Genomic DNA, 21,934 nt, shown 5'->3' with positions numbered 1-21,934 from the left:
GAGAAAGGAAACGGCCTTGAGTCACACGCAAACACAAGCCTCAAATCTGGGAGGTCAAAAATCCTGCAACATGTAGAGTGTTTAAATAAAACCATAATGTGATGACAAGGATGCGGCGACACACGAGGAGGAAGACCTTTATCAGCTGATCAAACACATTATGGAAGGAACTTTTTTTTTTTCACGCACCATATAAAGGAAGAAGAAAGAGGAAAGGGAGAATTTGAACATCGACTGCAACTGTCAACGCTGCAGAAAAATTATTATACGAGAAAAACGAATCAGACGGAAAACACAAAAATGCTCCATACAACATTATACAGATGACAAAGTATTTAACTTAAGCCTAGCTTGCTAATAAATGGCAGCATATGACTCAAATATTTTCCATTTGGGAGTCAAAGGTAAATTTACTAGTATATTTAAAAAAAAAAAAAAAAATAAAACCATAGTTTAGTCATATTTGCACTCTAAGCTCTGAGTTGAACCTGGGTTCAGACATTAATCAATAATCCATCCTCTTTTGGCAAAAAGAACAAGATTCTATGAAAAATGACAAAGACATTTTGTATATAGTTAAATCCGTGTTTAACCCAGACGGAGAAAATATGTGTAGGAAAAAAAAAAAAAAAAAACAAATACAAAAAAATGATTTTGACTTTGTCTGAAAGGTCAGAAAACACATTAAAAATCAAAAGCTGTACTGCTTTGGAAAATGGCCAGGACTGATGAAGCCCAGGAAACAGATTTTTATTTAAAATTTTAGATGAAATCTGGTGTGGTCATAAAAAATGTTCCGGTTCTGTACGTTGCCAATAACCAAAGTTTTGATTTTGGCCATCATCACTTCACAGCCAAACGTCTCTGGTGATCACCTCATCAGGTTTGTCTGGCTTCCAGGTAACATGCAGTGCACTTTAACACTCACTAGGTGGCAGAAATGCTGCCTCTGCCATGCATCATCTCAGCTGTTGACATGCTGAGAAACATCTCTCTCTCTGTCACACACACACACACACTCACACACACACACAGAGACTCATCCATCCAGTCAAAATGGAGGTCACATTCTCCATCCTGTGGTTCGTGTTGGTGAAGCAGGCGTGAAAGCCTCATGGACTCCACTGGTGCTCACCAACAACTGTAAACACGGACCCAAAATGCTGCTCCGCTCAAACACAGGGGCAGAATGAGGGGGTTTGAGGACCCTGAGTAAAACCAGCACTGGTCCCCCCTGAATACAAAAACTCTCAGACCATCTCTTTTGTACACGTTGTCTGAACCCTGGTAAACTACTCATAGGTCAAGTGGACCTAAGTTACTTTATAGTCTCAGTCACCACCTGCAGTTCACATCCCCTGCAGCCACAGTGAAAACTATTATTTAAAGCTTCACTTCGATAAAACCTGAATTTATAAAGCACACCTCCTGTTTGTCTGCAGCGCTGCCAGTAAACAAAGATCGACAAAAATACAAGCTACAGACGTACAAGCTGCTACATGACACAGCAAATAGTGTGTCAAAATAAAATATATGACGATATCAGTATCATTGTTTATGTCAAGCTTGTTGTGAGTTTCCATTTGTTTTGTCTGAAAATTTTGAATGAACTTTCTTGCTTAAAGTATAAGAACAGTTTAGAGCTTCTCAGAATTCCATCAAATCTTTTTTCTTCGTGGTTTGAGGGGAGGTTTTTATCTGACTTCACTCTCTCTATTTTTTGTCGACTGGAAATAATGACATTTTTTTATTATTACATTCTCTTAATGTGTTTAACTTCCAATATTTTTCTTCTTTTTTTTTTAAATTTTTCCATTTTTTATTAAAGTAATCCTTCCTTTTTTTGTGTTTGCCATGATCAGTTGTTTGTAAAACACTCGAGCATTTTTGCATAAATCATGTTGTAGAAATACAATTTATTGTTGTTATTATTATGTTAAAAAACAGAACATTCTTCCAATTACAAGTGTTTCTGTCACAGTGTGTTTAAGGTTGGACCCAAATGCAGCCAACACACAAACACAAGCAAACACACACAAACAAGGAACGAACCGAACAGAAGCTGACGCACGGGGAAACACAGGGGACGACAACAGCAGGTAAAACCGAGGACAATTACAGGAGATAACAACAGGCGACACGAAAAACCAGACATGAACAGACGAACCGACACAGACAAAGGGGAGCACAGAGAGAATATAGACACAAGGGAGGCGAGGGTGATTGAACACAGGTGAAACACATTAGGGCGGGGCAGACAATCACCAAAAAGGGAAACACAAAGACAGGAATTACAAACATCGAGACACAAGGAAACCACTACAAAATAAAACAGGAAGTGAGAAAAAGTCCAAACATAAATTCAAACATAAAATGTCCGCCATGGCAAACCATGACAGTTTCTTTATCCTCTCTGACCTCCAGGCAGCCACAATTGTTTATTGTCTCACATCATGAAATTTAAGTTGCATATTTATGTCTGAATTCGTTCATTTGATAAAGATTAAAAAAAGACACAGCACAGGGGGTAACTTGGTTGGCTTGAGCTGAACTCAGTAGCAGAAGATCCAAATCTGGAGAGACTCCAGAGGCCCAAGTGCTTCAGGTCATACTGTGTAACAAAGTTTAGAGTTTAAGGACACATCCCGAAAGTTTACTGTGCATTCCCAAATTTTCTCTGCGGTCCTAAGAATGCTTTCCTTGCACAGCAATTTGCATTTCAATAAATATGTAAAGAATGGATCATTTATTTTACAATGACCTCTATGAGAAGGATATTTACAGTATTCCTAATAATAAATGACATTCAAAACAGGATGTTGAAGGCGGTTCAGTGCGTCTTAAAATGTTGTTTACGAGGCTGAGAAAGAAAGAAGCAGATAAGCGAGCAGCGCAGAACAAAATGAAGTCAACCGACAAGATCAGAGCCGAGCAGATAAGCAGCAGAAAGAAAAGTCGCTGTCAGGCAGGAGGAGAGTGAGGAGTGACCTCATCACTCAGGCACGACGCTACAGAGCGCATTCAGCGGTGTCGGAGAGGATTCGCTCACTCAGACATGAGTCACCTGTTACAAATATTTGATATGCTAAAACACTGCTCGCCTCGAGTGAGCCGTCACTTGCCTCGGGTGAACCAATCAGATAACCCCCCCCCCTGCAGAGACGGTGGCAGCCATGCGGTGGTGGTGGTGGTGGTGGTGGTGTGGCACATGGGAGCGTATAGATGAACAAGACACACATGAAAAGGAGCATACAAAGGTCTACTGTACATGTACAAACACACACACACACACACACACACTGACCCTGACTTCAGCTTTGAGCTTGCTGGTGTGACCTTGACCAAAAAAATTCCCAAATCCTTGAGCTCATGCATAAAATTTTAAAACACATAACAAGGACATGTATGTGTTTGCCAGACAGTGCAACTTGAATTATTTTTTCGACCAACACAAGCATTTTAAAGATCCCACATTTCCCTCTTCTTCTGTGTTTTATTTGAAGGGTTGATCCATAAGAAGATATATTTGTGGTTTTAAGAACCAAAAACCATCTCAATGTAGTTTTACATCTCCTCTCTCAGGCTTCTCTCTGGAGCTCGAGTAACAACAGGTCAGGCTGACCTGATTGAATAAAAGTATAGCTAAATCACATTAAACCCTCAGAGAAACTAAATCCTGCAAGGTTTGATAGTGGGTCCAGGTGAGTGGGGCAGGGGCATGGCTTAGAGTGATGGCTGCTTTGTTGTGACATCACAAAGTTACAGAAGTCTTGACGGCTTGTTTTAAGGTTCATTTTCTGAATATAGGCTATGTGCATTTCTCTGTAGACTGAGCACTTTGATGCTTTCACAGTATTAATATAGAAACTAGACCTGCTTTATAATCAAACAACACATGGAAAAATACTTTTATACAATATGAGACCTTTAAAGCAGGGTTCAATACACATTGCCAAATTACATCCAAACTGCAGCAGAATACACAGTCATGATGCTGTAACTTAGCCTGGTGTAAAAGTTGACTAAGAGGGAATTAGTGCTGTGACTTTCTTCTGTCTGCAGAGTCAACACGACGATGTCACCGAACAGACGTCCAAAACACTTTAGTGGAAGTCAGCGCCTCAGAGAGTCACATCCCCTGAACGAGACAAAGGTGATTTGTGCTTGGCTCGTGTAAATAAGCATCAGTCTTAGTGATGGAAATGTCAGGCCCAACACGAGAGGCAGTCAGACGCACGCTGCTGAGTCAAAACACACAAATCCATCCACTTAGAACAGAGGAGAGGGAACTGAGAACCTGCAGGATGCAGATAACTGTCTCACCCTGTGGGCTTTCAGATGGCTTCATTCATGCCGTTTCACATTCTGTTGACTAAAACATGCATAATATGAAGATTTCAAGACTTAAGGCAGGGTGCTGCGGGTGAGGGTGGTTGTTTTGTTTGGTTTGGTAATTTGTGAGATCTAGGAGTTTGTTCTTGTAGCTGCTGTAGCTCTTTGAAATGCACAAACTGTACCATCCTAAAGGCAAAGAACAGTATTTACAGACGCAGTGGCTTTGAGAAGAAAAGGATTTAAAACTTTCATGCTGACTAGCAAACTGTGGAGCACACAGGCTGTAAGGTTTTCATTTTAATGCTTTTTTTAAAAAGCTGTTTGTTGAACCTTAAACAAATCAGTGCCATATAATCCACATTATACCTACTGTACATAATGCAGATAGCACAGTTTCCTATTGGATGATTTTCAGGGAATACAAGAAAAATAAAAATCTAAATCGATTCTTTTAGCTTCCTTGCTCATTTTAATGAGCTTGTTTAAGAAAATAAACATTATTTTTTATATTTATAGTAAAATCTAAGCCATTTATATTTACCTCTAAATACACACTTCATTTTTTAAAGGTATCTCAACAACACTAGACAAACAAATTCAACTAGAGTCGCAAGCTGAGATGGAAGTCACTGCTAGCCTGCGAGTTAGTTAGTTAGCCAGCTAGTTACATTTGGCAAAGGTTTAGCTATGCTAGGCCGTTTTAACTAGGATCAGCATCATGATAGGATTTAGCTACTTCCTGGGTTAGATTAGCACCAAAATTTTGGTTAATCAAAATGGACATTTACAGTTTGGTAAGTAAGTACATTTATTTTTCTTTAGCTAAGTCTAGCAGTGGCTAACCAGATCATTTTACCTTGATGTAATGTCCTTGCTTTTCCTCTCTACTCTGTCTATCAATAGCTAGGTTTTATCAGTCAGGTTTAAATTAAATTTTAACCCAATAGCCTGTAGTTTCTGCATTATAATAGCAGTGTAATAATAATGGATTTTGTTCCAATCAGTTTTTCAACATAATTTGTTTATCACGTCATGTCGATACAAATTAGTAGTAAACTGTTGACTTTTGTGTTAATGCTATCAGTTGTATTTGTATGGCGTACATTACTCTAAATTTAAATATATATATATATTTTGAAAATGTTTGTAGTTACACTTTCAGCATTCATAAGAACCATGGCAAATAAGGTCTTCCTCCAAAAGTGATTTCTAGATAGCTTTTTTTTTTTTTTTTTTAGTTTTTTTGTTTAAAGGTGCAGTGTGTAGGATTTAGTGACATCTAGTGGTGAGATTATAGATTTCAACGAATTGGATACCCCTCTATTCACCGCTCCCTATCCAAAGATGTAAAAGAATCTACAGTGGCCTTCAGGTAATGTGAAAAAAGCCAAAAGGTCCTCTATAAGGCAGTGTTTGGTCTGTCCGCTCTGGATTGTAGAAAAATGGCAGTACAACATGGTGGGCTCCATGGAAGAATTATTAGTTGCAGGTAAATGATATTCTATTTCTGCCAATAGATCCTGCACACACTGGTCCCACACACTGGTCCCACACACTGGTCCCTTAAATACAATTTTTCTTTTCGTTCTGATTTTTTATCTTTTGGCAGTTTGGCTTTACCTCAATATTTTATACATGTGAAGAACTATGTTAACTGTAAAATAAGACTACAAATGATTGGGCTTCTGGTGCATCTGCTGTAGACTTTTGGTCACATTAATACTCAGCACAGAGAGTGCAGTTTTGCATGCAATGCAGTTTTTTCTTTTAACTGTGACTTTAAGACTACAGAGAGACGAAAGCCTGGAGAAAATGTGGGTTTAGAGGACAAGAACTGTTGTGATGGGTCAGTCCACCAAGTATTTTAGATAGTTCTTGCAGCCACACACACACACACACACACACACACACACACACACACACAGATACACAGACACACACACACACACACACACACACACACACACACACACACACACACACACACACACACACACACACACACACACACAGATACACACACAAATGAATCCAAGCCTGTGTTAGCTGAGATAGCTGACAACAAATGGGCTGGGATCAGGTTGTCTTTGTAGTTTAAGCCCTGAGAATATAGCCACAATTCCCAGGTTGCACCAGCCACTAACTAACTCTGTGTGTGTGCCGGGAGAATCCAGGAGCAGGGACGATGTAATGAATTACAGATGAATGGAGCAGCGGTGCTTAGGAGCAAACAGTCAGAGGTAATGATGTGGGGAGAAAGTAGTGAGGGAAGGTGAAAGGAGAGGGTAAAGGAGGAAAGTAAAAGGGGAGAAAAGGAGTAAGGGAGAGAAGGTGGATACTTATGAGAAGGGTGTAGGAGGTGAGGGAAATTAGAAAGTGGGGAACTGGAGGAGAAGATGGGAGGAAAGGTAGGTTGTGACCAGAAGGTGAAGGAGAACAGATAGGAGATTTAAACTAAGGGTGAGAGTCAGAGAATGACGGAGGAGTGAGGAGCAAACTGAGAAAAGAAAGAAGAAGAAAATGATAGAAGGTGGGGGAAGAGAAGGTACGAAGGAAACAAGAAAAGGATTGAAAGAAAGGAGAAGAAGGGGAGAATGGATAATGATATAGGTGGGTGAAGGTAAAGAAAATCAAAGGAAGGGGGAAATGAAAGGAGGGAGAGGGGAGAAAATGGGAGTATGCAAGGTTAGAAGAATGAAGAAAGGTTTGTAAGAAGCATGATTAAGGACTGATTATATGAAATTCCAGGGGAGATAATTACTTAATTTCAATGCTGACCGAGATTAAAAAGGAAGTTTCTTTTCAGCAAATGAAAAAGGAATGTGTTGTCATCAGTAATTGTAGTGCAAATTTCTTGTATTTTCTTTGTATTACGTACCAGTGTACGTAATACAAAAGAGCAACTGTAAATCGTCCACATTGGTTCTCAGCCTAAAGATAATTTTTGCAATATTGTATTTCCATGCCGGATTTATGATGTGAACATTCATTAATCAGAGTAGAAACGTTTGAATGGAGGAACAGTGAGCAGCAGACCGAGGAGCTGTCCACCACTGTGGTGCTGAAATCCTCACTACAGCCGACCACCCTGATTCTCCTTCTCCCTCTCTTCACTCCTTTCTTTTTCGATGCAGACATGATTCTCCTCCTCCCTCTCTTCAAACCTTTCTTTTTCGATGCAGACCCCCCCCCCCCCCTCAAGCTGCCTGACTGGGTAACTATTTCCGTGGTGGTAAACTGATCACTATTTCATATTTTGGAAATTAAATGTCAGCTCTCAAGTGGCCCTTCTTCATGTTTCCATGACCCAGTTATTTTACAATGACAAGACAGGACTGGTTTGTCAAACAGGTTACAAGACCTGTTTACCCTCACCTGACAGGGACCTCTTGAGGCCATGTGAATGCTGACTGATGTCTCTGAGAAGGAAAGGAGACAGTTGCATGAAGTTGTTCTTACACTGCAAAACCTCTTAGAGAGGAGGTAGAGATAGGGGGAGTATTGTTAGCATCCTCTCTCCAACCGTCAATGTTGTGTTTTCTTTTTTCATGTGAAAAAGTACACACTGTGGTATGCTCTTCTCTAGAAAGTGAGTTTCCATTTAGAAGGAAGGCTTCAGAGAGCACAGATGCCAGAGGTCAGCTGCAATGCAGTTTGTCTTGGAAAAGACATGACTTTTTTTGCTCAAGGGCCCTTAGCAGTCTCTGATTCTATTCGTTCTTGTCATCTCTTGCATCACCATCTGAGTATTTGTGTTTTTTTCTCTGTAAGTCAACTATGTAAAGTCATTCAGCGTGCCATTTTATAATCACGGACCTGAGGCGCTGTGAGCCAGTCAGCTGTGGCCCTTCAGCACAGTTTCTAAAAGTAAAAAAAATGAACACTGCAAAGGGTTAATTTTTATCCACGGGCTAGCTTCTTCATTACAAAGCAGCAGGCTCCACTCAGTACTCCCCAGCACAATTTAAATTTTTGCTCGGATTCATTATTAATTCCGTTTAATTTTATTGGAGGCTTAGAAGCATCCTCAATGAAGTCCAACTTAATGAATGAGTGTGCCTTGCTAATTAAGGCGTTAAAGCAGGGTTGTCAGTGTAGGAGTGATAATAAGTTCCGTTAATCAGGAGCTTTGTACATATGAATTAATTTCCGGAAATAGGCCATTTACTTAATAAAGAGCCCATTGTGCTGTATAGTCTGAGAGATGGCTTTTATCTACTATCAACAAGCCTCTTTATTGGTGATTATTTTGTTGTGATTGTGTTGGTAATTGTGCATCTCATTTAATAAATAAAGTCTCAGTTTTTTGCCCTGTCTGAGACACCAATGAGATGGACTGAGCTAAACCTGTAATCAGATGAAAATGGGCTGATAATAAGGATTTAATATGCGATATAAAGAATTAGAACACATTAAAAAAAAGTGGTGAATGAATAATTGGAAGAAATAGATCGCTGTGTAACATTTACCTTTCAGTCTGTCAACGACAACATTTTTACATTTTAAAGGTCCAAGAAACTTTCTTATTCCCCTTCTTACTATCAGTGGTGTGATCCTACTGGAAAATAGAATTTTTGGCTAAATTCAGAAAAGTTATTTTTCTCTCTGAGCTCTTCCCCCTGGTTAAAATACAGTCATATTCAATCAATCAGGATTTAGCCATTTTTGAATCAGAATCTGATGACAGTTGTGGACTGTTTGGTCAAATCTGATCAAACCACACCCACACAGTCCTGATGAAGCAGATTAACTGAGTCTTTGAGTGGTCTTCATAAGATATACTTAACATTTAATGTTATAGAGAAGTACTTTCATTAAAAGAGGATATTTGTTAGTTTTCTCTGCTGCTGAACTTGGTTTCTCGCTGGGAGCAGGTGGTGGTGATTGTCACTTGACAGGAGCTTCTGCCATCATTGCATTTACAAGATGTTAAAAAAACCCTCCAAGCACCACTACTTGTTCAGGGCAGATTGGAGGCTACAGTGAGTCGCTATCGGAAAGTGACGAGACATGCCAGGGCTAGCTGTTTAGCGTGCTAACTTCTGTAGGAGAAAAGACATGATAGAGACAAGAGATAACATTGGTGTTTCTTTCCACCATTTGAGACGGCTGTTGGTGAGCAAAGGAAAACAGTTCGATGCTGAACTTGCAACTTTTATTCTAGATTTGTAAGTAAACAGCTGTTAATGCTAATGTTGGCTATGTAGCAATAGCAAAACTTACAAATGGCTCCTTTAAATAGTATTAAATTTGTTTAAGCCATGTTTTCACAGGTTTTTGTTGAAAGTTGGTGGTGGAAATTGTGAAAATTATGTTAAAAGCAATTTATTCCAGCAATGAAGATAAACCACAGGGCTCTAAAGAAGGGCTATAGCTGCCATTGAACAAGGTCATGTCCTAAGTTCTGGAAATTCTGATGGTTTAATAACATGAGCAAGCATTTAAAACATGAACACTCACAAATATTTTCAAATGCCTAGCAGCATAGACTATGCTGTTTAAAAAAGCCAAATAAAGTCCAAGGACTTCAGCATTCTCCATGACAACTGGGTGTTTAGCAGGCAGTGCACAAAAGGCTGTGAAACAACACTTAAACCAAATTTAAAAATTACAATAAGTAAATAAATAAAGATTACGGAGTAGAATGAGTTTATAAATATGATTTTTTTTTTAAATCATAAATAAACAAATATAATATAATTAAGTAAAGAAAAACAATAGTCAAGATTGTCTTGTCAGAAAACAGGACTTTGAGAGAATTTGAGAATTACTTATGTAATTACTATCTGAATAGAAGCAAGTGTTACAGAACGCTACATTTCCCTTCTGTATTGGAAAAACAGCAGGTGACACCGACTGACTGACGTCTTGGCTCCCAAAATGAAGAAATAAAAAAAAACAAGGGAATCAGATGAAAAGAGATGAAAGACTCTGAAGCAACGACGGGTCAGGGCAAAGCCAGGTTAGCTTGCTATCGTTGGGTTGGGGGGGTTGGGGGGGCGGAGGGGTTGTTTTCTGTTGATAAGGCAATATGTCCCTCTGTCAGCAGTGAGAGGCTCGTGCCAACTGGCAGGAGAAGAGATGGATATTTAAAGATGGGAAGAATGGAAGACAAGATGGGGAGAGAGGAGGAGGGGGTGACGGAAGGAAGGACAGAGGGAAAAACTAAAGAAGGAAACAGAAGAAGAATGAATGTGGTGGGTATAAGGTCAGATCCATCATAGTATGTCAAAGTATTTGGTGAAGCCTGAAAGAAGTTAGACTAAGTCAGGAAGAGAAAGGCTGGAATAGGAAAGGAAGACATGGGTGATGGAGGAAGTAAATGCTTTTCATTTGCTCCTAAAATGGCAAAAACAACTTATCTTTTAAAAATAGCATCAAAATTCTCCAGACGAGACATTTCTAGGAATGATGCTGAACCGTGCTCAAGTCTCTGGGAACTGCAAGAAGACTCTCATTTCTCAAAGCGGTACTTAAGACGATGAAAGCTTTGGGAAACAAACCCTCGTCTTGTAGTCTGTAGAACGACTGCTGGACTGATAAAGATAATTAGCTTATGCGGCGAGTAAGAAAACACACACATACACACACACACACACACACACACACACGCCGGAGAAAATAAGGGAGGGCCTGCGAGAGACTGCTAATGTGCCGAAGAGAGGTAGATAAAGGAGAGGGAGAGATAAGGAGCGATATGGTGAGAGAATAACGAGGGAAGGGAGAGGAAAAAGGAACGACAGCTTACAGGAAAAGACCTTGGCCCAAAAACTGAGGAACACACACACACACACACACAGACACACACATATTTTACGTCACACGCACACATATGCACCAGGGCTGGCAGGCAGGCAGCGTTAAGTGTGACACATCCTACATGCCGGTGCCTGTGCAGAGCGGCATTCACAAAAAAAAACCCTCTACCACTTAGTCACACACACACACACACACGCACACACGCACACACACACACACACACACACATCTCAGTTCACCTTCACTCAGTTTGAATTGTTGTATAATTTGAATATGAGGTCACATTCAGCTTTGACTGACCTGAAGGGGAACTGACCTTAACTGTGCATGATACAAACACTGGAAGAGGATCTGATGGGTGGAAAGCCACATCTCAGAAAAATAAAAAAACAGCTTTGTTTTCCTCTTGACTGCTGTGATTTGTGTGTGTGTGTGTGTGTGTGTGTGTGTGTTTGGGTTTTGATTCGCAGCTTGAACATGAAAGGACCTGACCCAGTGGCTGAATCTGGGCCAGGTTGCATAAAGACGGGGGGTGGGTGGGTCAATCCCATAAACAAACCCACCTCATGCGGTGTCTGACCAGGTGTGCAAAGGAGAGAAAATCTGCCAGATTTAATCTTTTCTCTCAAGCTCTCTTCTTTTTGTCCTTACTTCTGTTGTTGTCTCTGCTTACACAGCTACTTTCATCAGTTCTTGTACCACCATGAATCCCATGGAGGACAGACTGTATGAAAGCATCTTCCCTTATCCCCATTTGTTGGATTAATTGTGTAGAGACAACAAAGACGCAAAAGACACAGCGCTTGGAGAGAGATTGGAAAGGCAGTGTGGTGCAGGCAAAAGGAGGCTATGATAGCAGGCTTTTTGCCCAGCCTTCAAGTGTGGCTTCTCAGAGCAAAAAAACACTTTTTGTTTTTAGATGTGATTGGATGACATGAACTAGTTCATGACACTGAAAGTCCTTCAACCTTAAGAGCAAATTAGTCTTTAAGAATCCTTATGAGCATTTTCTGATTCTGCTCCCTGATTGGTTGGACGACATTGTTGGTCAATTCTTTTAAAAACCGTAACAAATTTAACTGCTGCACAAAACATTCCTTCATATAGTCTGCTACATCTATGGTTAAGGTTTGGTTAAGTTTAGGCAACTAAAACTACTGGGTCAAGGCTAGAGAAAGATCATAGCCACAGTTTGAAGAAACCAATGTTGATACCTAGTAAGAGGCATAATCTGGGTTGGAGACTTTGTAAACCGTTCACCCCAGTGTACTCCCTAAAAGGTTGGGCGTTATAACTGCATTATTCTACTTCCTGCTTTGCTTCTCAGAGGAAAGAGTCAATGTTTGTACAATCACCAGAGGTTGCTTTAAGCATTTGAAGATAGATAAATTCAATTGTTTTCTGAAGAGAACAATCTCACTAATTAGCAATGTGTTCTGGATGATTTAAGACTCTTGTAACCAAACGACATAGCTAACAGAGCAATAGCATCTCTGCATGCTGTATGGCTCAGAGCACTTCCTTTAGTATTTACAAGTCCATTCTGGTTGCTTTCTCATAATACTGTTATCCAAACACAAATTATGAGCAATGTTTGCCTCTTTCTGTTTGGTTGTCAGCAAGTGACATTGACTGCTTCAACAGAATTACATGTCTTCATTGTAAATCATGAAACATGTCAGGATTGTGGTGAAAATTCATACTTTGATAAAATTCAGACTTCCGCCAACTCCTAACTAGTCGTGGCCAAACATCGGTCCGAGGTGTGACTGATTGTTTCTACCCAACGAAAAACCAAATTAAGATGCTGTTTATGATATGTGTTAAGAAGCTTAAAACCAATCAAATGACTGCATGAGGATTTCCAAAGCTTCCAGAGTTTTGGTAACTCCTCTCATCTTGAAGAGTTGGTCCCAGAGCTCCTTGACCTTGACAAGATCCGGCTACGTAAGATTAAAAACAGAGCCGATGACGAGGTCTTTATAGACTAAACGGTTTCATCAACAAGTCATGGTTTGTCACAACTAACAGAAGCTGGAGTTACGGTAAAACATGAATATCACCAGGTATTGATACGACAGCAGCGCTGTGTTGTTATCTCTATGTTGGACAAATGTCTTTGAAACACTGTGGAGTACTCTGAGTGACCCCGGTGGGAAATGAAGCACTGACCATGCCATTGACAGTGACTCACACCATTAATCAACCGTTTAAACAACTTAAGTTTGTGTGTGATTAATTTCCCTCGACCTGAGAGAGCAGTACGCCAACTGACGATGATGACACTTCATATTTCATACAACCGCTGCACAAGTCTGTGAACATCTCTGCTGTTAAATGGTTGTATTTTGTAACGGACCTTCTTACCCACTGTACAGTCCATTTTAGCTTGCATCAATTCACTCATAACCACTCGAATTTTCAACAGGAACTCATGCTTTAATACAAATCATATTCTGCTACAGCGTAGTGGCTCTTGAAAGTAAACTCACCTTCCCTAAATGTGCCCATGCCTGATTCTACCTCGGTTTATGGTCTACTACTATTGTGTGTGCATTCTGCATTCGAACTGGATTATGTCTGCTCTTCTCAGATGGATTTATTTCCTGTTGGATTGTCAGAAAGAAGTTGCAAAATGGCAGCGGTATGAAGACCTTCCCTGTTGTTGATAGTTGAGGTTGTAGATGGCTGAAACACTGAAATACTGTTCTATGTTTAAAGCTTAGAAAGTGATCTTTTTGATATCCAGTAGACGTGCATGTGGCCACGGTGGAAAGCATTTCCAAGGGATCATGTATCCTTGTTGACCTATGGATGACTGCTATCACCGTTGATGCCAACTATTATGTTCTACAACAACTTAAACAACTCAAACTCACTACTGGCTGCAACCACCTTCATCAAAGGTCACTGAGCAAGGTCCTCCTTTTAGTCAGCCAAGTTTTAAACGTGGGATTACCCATCTCAATGGATTACCTGCCCTTAAAATAAGACCTGAAGGACTAGAAAATATTTAATGCAGTCAGCTAAAAAAATGATTCAAACCATTGTGCACCTGAGAAAAAGGAGCTGTTCATGCTGCATTGTCAATGTCATATGTAAGTTATCGTTCCTGCATATACCTTAATAACTGTAATCACACAGTTATCAAAACTACACACGTCAACCTCTGAGTGCAATTGTGACCGGGAATCGTGCATTTTTGTAGCAGCTCTGACAGTCTATATCCAAATGTATTTAAAAAAAAAACAAGCATGGATTCCTCCATCAGCTTAAGTCCAACACTCAAGGCGTCTGCACCGTATTTAATGCTATTCTGGTTAATGCACCACAGCAAACGCTCATTACTGGTAACACTGACAATTCCCAGTCTTGACTGTCTGATGGCATGAATTCTCTTGCAATTTGTAACCATGGACATTTTCCATCCCACATGACATGAATGCAGCATTAGAGCAGAAAATGCACTAACTAGCTAAAGGTTAAATCAATATACACGTATGACAGACGTAAAAACACCTTCTTTTACAACAGAGGTCTACTTTAAAGCTTTAAAAAAAAAACATTGTGAAATTGTGATATAATTGAGTTGTATTGAATAGAATAGAAAACTGTCCCATCCTTGTGTGCCGCACTGTTGTTTTTTTTTTTTATTTCAGGAGAAACACCTCTGCAGATTTCCTCTGTCTTTAACAGAGAAGTATATTCACTTTAATTACCAGGATGCAGAGTGGAAATAGCTGGAAAAACAAGACGCTCCCCTTTGTCTCTCACTCCTGCCTGCTCTTCATCCTTTTTCCCCCTTAGCTTACAATACAAACACACACACACACAACACACACACACACACACGCACACACTCATACACACTAACACACACATTATGCATATCTATGTGAGGAGAAAAAAGAGGCAGAGAGATGGACCCAATAAGAAGTGCTGCAGTCTGCTGGAACAGTATCACAGGATGGGTTCCCCAAGAAGGAGCCAAGAGTTTTTACAGCAATGAACACTCTCTCTCACACACACACGCACGCACGCACGCACACACACACACACACACACACACACACACACTAATGTGCACAAACTCTCACATTTGCCTCATTTCTGGTCTCTTCTCCTTATCTCTTCCTCCCTCTCTCTCTCTCACACACACACACACACACACACACACACATATACACACACACACATATACACACACACACACACACTCACTGTAGTGACACAATCACATCATCCTCACACACGTTGCCTCACCCCTCCTCCTCCTCCTCCTCACCCTCCCTCCCTCTCTCTCTCCTCCACACGTCGCTGGGGGAGCGAAGCGGCTTCACTGTGCTCCTCTCCAGACTGTACTCTGACTGTATAGCCCACTGTGTTACCGGGCGCTCCTTCCTTCCAAATGCGCCACACTGATCACGGTACAGTACATTCCTCCGCTAACAGGCGAGGAAACAGCCGTGCAGACACACTCATCAGCGGCTGTCAACACAACAGATCACATATCCTTTCTCTCTCTCTCTCTCTCTCTCTCTCTCTCTCTTCAGCCCGAGGTGAGCAGCGGAAAGACTTGAGGCTCCTCTCTTATACAACATCCCTTGCTTTTTTTTCTCTCTCTCTCTTTCTTTTTGAGGAGAAATGAGGGAGGCTAAAAACCATTCCATGTCAACACACAGTCACATGCATGAGCATCATTTCTCTTCTCTGCAGCCCGAAACTGAAGTCCTGACGTGCGCCACCAGAGAGAAGCGGAGCTCGCCTCCAACGAGCCCAAACTGTGCGAGTGGCTGTAAAAGACAGACGTGATGAGAGGAGGGAGCTCAGAGTGAGGTGAGAAGATGAGAGAGGCGGGGGGGGGGGGGGGGGGGGGGGAGAACATGGGTGGAATGAAGGAGGTTTGGTGAGGCGCAGTTTAAGGGGGAAAACGAGGCAGCAGAAGCTTTACTCACCCTGCGGAGCGGAGAGCTGGTCGGACGGTGCAGCCGAGGAGAGATCTGTGCGTACTGGGAAGCCTGGACACCAAATTTGCAGTTTTCCTCTTATCTCTCTCTCTCTCTCTCTCTCTCTCTCTCTCTCTCTGCCTCCCTCCCTCCCAACCTCTCTCGCCACACACACACACACACACTCTGGCTCTCTCTTACTCCTGTTTTCCCTCCTTCTTCTCCTCTCTTTTCTCCCCCTCTCTCACTCCTCTTCTCCTTTACTTCACTCTGCTCTTTCAGCACTGCGGAGAATCGGTTGAATGGGCTTCACTGTAGTTTGGGTGTAGGGAGGTGGGACTGGTGTGTGTGTTTGTGTGTGTGTGTGTGTGTGTGTGTGAAGAGGAGTAAGGGAGGCAAGGGGGGGGTGTGGGGGGGTTACAGTGATGTAGGCTAGAGGGAGAAGAAGACACTCGCGCACGCACACACGCGCGCGCACGGAGCCAAGCATGGCATGAGAGCGTGCTGGCTGGAATTGAGGACACATCATGCGGGCTGACAGCATGACTGATTCAAACATACAGCAACAATTAGCATCGTGTAAGTCATTAATGAACAAAACACCCAAACATCGGTCTATGGAGTTGAGTGTTCCGTTCATCCTCTCCACAGAATGACCCGGGAAAAATGATCGACAGCAGAGAACAAACCTCCAGGAGAGAGCCAGAGGAAATAAATCAACCCTCACGGTTTGATTTTGTTTCTGGATTAACTGAAGTCAAAACTTGTCATAATGTTAGAAAATGCTCCTGCATGAGTCAAGCATGTAATTTAAACTGTCATCATTATTATTATTATTATTATTATTATTATTATCATGAGGCCTACATCAGGTGTTAGAATGTAATGTTTGTCAGAGAGAAGAATTGGATAACTTGCATGAAGAGATAATTGTTAGTTATTTGGGAATTGAAATGAATTGAGAGGGCCAGCAGCCAGTGCAGTTACTTGTCAGTTTGCATCACACTAACATCACAATTGATTAAAAGGTAGCACAAAATTTGCATTATTTAATGAACTAATTAATAATCAAAACATCTCAATATGCTGTGCTGCGGTCTGACTGGCTTTATGGGAGAAGATTACTTTATTCTCATGGCAGTTACTAACAGAATTAACTAGAGGATTTAGAAGAAAATACAGTAGCTGTATGTAAATGGAACATGCAACTGGAAGTCATCAATTTTCTATGTGAGCCTGCGTCTCTTGGCGGTGAGCAGCAGCATGCCCATTGGTGGGCGTCAGAAAAAGTTGAAATCCAGTCAACTTTATGCTTATGAGCTATGACGCAGTTTGGAGGCAACCAATCAGAATGTAGAAGTGTGCTGCTCTAGAGAAGTAGGACTGAGGGAATTGCATGCTAACTAGCGCCATTGCATGCAAAACAGCGTTGCTTGTCAAGTTGAATCACTAGTTTAAAAGATTTCATGTGGTTAACTTGTACCCTGCCTGTTGTCAGTTGGCACAAAGGTACCGGCTGACATGTCTGTTTGCTTTGAATACAGTTTGATGGACCAAGCCTTCCAAACAAACTAGCTAGCTGTCTATTTCATCAACGTCAGAACACCCGTGAACTTCTGCAGCGTCCTTGACTAGGCCGATGAGCCGCTTTCCGTGTGAACGAACAGTAAGGTTTTCACACAGGAGTTACTGGTTCACAGTGGGTGTTGGGGTGTGGCTTTGTATGAGCGTGTAACTACTGATAATGTGAAGGTGTCGCATAGACACAAAGTCTAATTACAATAAATGTTAAAACATTTTTTAAATCATGACACGCTGACTCGTGAGGAATAGAAAATGGCTGGTGAGGAAAGAGGGAGGAAGGTGAAGAAGCAGGTACCAAAGCTGGATTACCAACTGTGCACGGTGGGTAACTGCCCCTGTATTGCCCCCAGACCGTCAATGTGTGGCAATTAGTGATTAATTGCGTATTTACCTGGTGATACTGTCTGCAAAACTAAAGCATGAAATCTCCTATATGTGTTCATATTCTACAAATATACTTTACCAAATATGTTGTCAAGGAAATGCAATTGCTAGGCAGCAGGTTCGGGTGCGTGATCGTTGGATTTACGAAGTAGGGTTGCGCGATATTAACCATAGTCCGATTGTTCTATCGTCACCTTGTGAAATTACCGATGGGGGTGGGGGGATGGGGTGTGTAGAATACAGATTACACAAACTTTTCACGTCAACAAACCATTATGCTCCTCTGCTCTGTCTTAATCACAGGTAGAGCTGATCTTTATAAAAGATTACCGCCTACTTTATGAACAGTTTCTCCATGAGTGAAGGATGAATGAAAGGATGTTTCCTGTCTTTTCATCTTTACTACTTAACGATTTAATTCACTGAGCAGCTCAGAGGCTAGCGGTTGCTACTGGCATCTTTTAAGGTGGAATGTTTTCTTGCGTGTTACTCAATACATGATTGACATTTGGAAATCAGTCAATACACTTTAAATGTCAATAGGACAACTTTGACCATTTAATTTGTATTTATTAGCTCTCTTCATGACATACACCGACATAGTGATGATCGGACCTTCAATTCATATAAATATGATTATGTGAACTGGAGATATTTTATTTCATCATCTGGAGAAAAAAAGTAGTGGAGTTTCATTCCGGTGGCTCCCGCAGCACTACACGTTACGTTACCCTATGAATGAGAGAGAAAAACCGAATCGTGTGGACGCGTGTTGCAAGCATATTTATTATAGTTATATGCAGTTATATATGTTAAACTGTGGCAGGCAATTAAATTTAGTATTAATTTATTACTACAAATAAAAAGTTAGTACATTAATGAGAAAACAAGTCAAAGATCATCTTGGCATTTGCAAAGGCATGAGCATTCGGCAATAGTTCTAATGACCAATCACCGATACCATCGTCCATCGGCACAACCCTAGTACAAAGCACCGTGGAGACCATGATTCAGGTCCTGCATTCGTGGTGATGTTAGGTTTAAGCTACTAAAACACTTCGTCAGTGATGAAATATGGTGGTATCGGCTAATTATTGGAAAACTGAAAACACAACCAGTGCCTTTCTTTAACTCAGCCTGGACTATTTTAAGAAAAACTCAGTACCATTATCTTTTCCTGACCCTGCCCCAGTGCTCTGAGGTACCTTAACAAAACCATAAAAATGATTGCCGTGCTTCAGTTACCAGCAGTAGATGTTGTTGGGAAAGATGCAGTAACTTGACGTTTTCCCACTGAATTAAATCAGTGAAACTACTTCTGCTTTAACTTTATTAAGACCATGAAGATACAATCTCAAAAACACACGAGACACAGTGAGAGAGAACAGGATGTCACATATTTACTTATGTGTGTGTCTCCCAGTGCTTATGCATGTGATATTGTGTGTGTGTGTGTGTGTGTGTGTGTGTGTGTGTCTGTGTGTTTGTCTGTGCGCCCGTTAAGCCTCCATACCCTCTTTCACGGTTGAGTGGCCCCATCAGCCCCTGGCGACCCACAGACTGATACAGTAGGCTGTGTTGCCCTGTGACTCACTCTGTGTGTGTGTGTGTGTGTGTGTGTGTGTGTGTGTGTGTGTGTGTCTGTTTGCGCATGTGTGTCTGTTTGCACATGCATGGGTACATGTGTGGGCATCAAAGGAATTCATCCCACCTGCCAACACTAACCAAACACACACACACACATACACACACGCACACACACACACACACACACACACAAACACACAGGGTCCACTGTTTGTACCCAGTTTTGCTTGTATGTTGTGTTTGTTTTTGCCATTTTAAGCAGCATCCTGTGATAAAACTGATTGGCTGATTATAGAACAAAACAATAATGTTACTCTATTGCAGACCAATCATATATTTAAAGTGTAGGATGTTAAATAAATCCACTGTTGTAACTTCAGTTTAAACTTACACATCAAGTATGCAGGTACTGAACTCTAGTGCACAAAAAGTAGGGACCATGTGGACTTAACCTAAGTCGCCTTTTCAGACAATGACCAAACCAGCCAAATGAAGCATTTTGGTTTCTTCACGGTCCAGTACAAAATCTGTGTCAATTGTAACCTAACCTGAACTGAAAAATAGACAAACAAGAAAACTAATCCCAAATTTAACCCAAAGTGTCATAGTAATTTTGTCATATTAATAAATAAATTGTTAAATAAAGATAAAAAACCATGATCACTCAATACATAGAGTAGCACATTTTTGCTCTTTGAAGGATATGTTAAGGAGAAGACACCAAAAGATAGAGTTAAGCATTGACCATTTAGATACCTGAAATACAATGTACTGTACTTTCATCAAACTTCAAGGTTGCTGAAGGACGTAGAAGCGCTAATTGTGCCATTGTCTCCATTTGACTAGTTACAACAACCCTGCCACAAGACAATAACATTAGTAGACAATATTTTTACACTCTCAATTCTGTTCAATATTTTCTATTTTCCATTGCCAGCTTTATTGGTAATTCCCGATTTCTGCATGGAAACTACAGAATGGTGAAGGTTAGATAAAGTAAATAAAGCTGTTAATTGCAGGTTTGTAACAAGTTAGAAAACTGAGGTCTCCTGCATTTAAATCAAGCATGCTACATGTGCATCCAACAACTCCATACTGTATACCCCTTACTTTTTACCTTGCTAGACAAAGGACATACTACTTCCTTGCTTTGGATGTTAATGTAAATTGTGTTGTGTTAAACCATCTAATATGGACATAATTCCTATGGATAGTGTACTTGTTATCTACAAAAGCAAAGATACAAACAGGCCATCAATTAATAAAATAGACCAAAATTTGCTAATATAAGCTTTAATTACCTTTGATTTGTGCTAGACATGAAAACAGCTGGCTTTAAAGGATAGATATAGCTATGTACAGTCATCCATTATGGTGCAGTGCCTCTACACTGATATTTAAGCTCTAAGAAGAACATTCCCTGCAGGACTCATGCAGCACGGATGCAGCTGAAGGACTCTGCAATGACACACAGTGGCAAGAACCATGAGGCAAGATCTATAGCATCTTAAAAGAATATATTGTACATGCCTTGGTCTATACATCATCATCATTTCAAGTGTGACGAGAGCCTGATGTGATCTGGCATGTGCCATGTGGTCTCTGTAGGGTGCAGAGTCAATGGTAATCACAATCTCCAGTACATGTAGATGCTTCACAGCCCGTAGCCTACATTCTCACACACGTTTAAATACTATCTGCCTTCAGAAAAAAAAGATTAGCTCAGCCTCAAAATGGGTCATCCCCACTTCAGGTGGGCTCTCATTCCTCAGCATCACAGGACGAGCAATCTGCTTCCATTAGTGCCGTTCCCAGGGGAAAGGGCTAAACTTCTAATCCATGGCTGAAAAAGTGAGTGAGCTGGTGGGAAGATGGTTTCATTTTCTGCACAGCTCAGGCTGTATGGCAAGTCTGTCAATGTCTGTTTTTTATTTTAAATGTGTTTAATTCTCTTTGACCAATGCTTTGTTGGTATTTTTAGAATCTGGAAATTATACTTTCTGTCAAAACTCAGGACTTTTTGACACAATAGCTGACTATTTTTTTGTGGAATGGCAAACAAATAGAAAAGTGTCTGATAGAATTGATAGTTTTTCTTCTCTGCAACCATCTATGTGGAGTACCACAAGGTTCTATTTTAAGCCCTATTTAATTCTCTTTACTCACAGGGATCTTGTTTTAGAAAATTGTCTAATGCAGGTATGCAGATGATACTCTGGTGTTCCTTTGAGACTGTCCTGAAAAAAAAAGCCCATATGTAATTTGTGCAGCAGGTTATTATGACCCATAGTTACATTGTGTTGTTCGGTGACATTTAGTGGTCGTGGTAATTATGACAG

General features: G+C 40.8%; 1 protein-coding gene across 1 annotated transcript in view; it reads right to left on the bottom strand.

The window, feature by feature from the left end:
- Nucleotides 1-16,321, bottom strand: part of cacng7a (calcium channel, voltage-dependent, gamma subunit 7a) — a 37,679-nt gene extending 21,358 nt beyond the window's left edge. The window contains exon 1 of the mRNA XM_056400208.1: nucleotides 16,050-16,321. The gene's annotated coding sequence lies outside the window, so the exon portion shown is untranslated. The remainder of the gene's footprint in view (nucleotides 1-16,049) is intronic.
- Nucleotides 16,322-21,934: the final 5,613 nt, after the last annotated feature.

The sequence above is a fragment of the Seriola aureovittata genome, chromosome 16 (assembly GCF_021018895.1).
Source record: "Seriola aureovittata isolate HTS-2021-v1 ecotype China chromosome 16, ASM2101889v1, whole genome shotgun sequence".
NCBI classification, from domain to species: domain Eukaryota; kingdom Metazoa; phylum Chordata; class Actinopteri; order Carangiformes; family Carangidae; genus Seriola; species Seriola aureovittata.
Note: the sequence above shows the minus strand (reverse complement) of the source record. Positions and strands in the feature narration are given on the sequence as shown.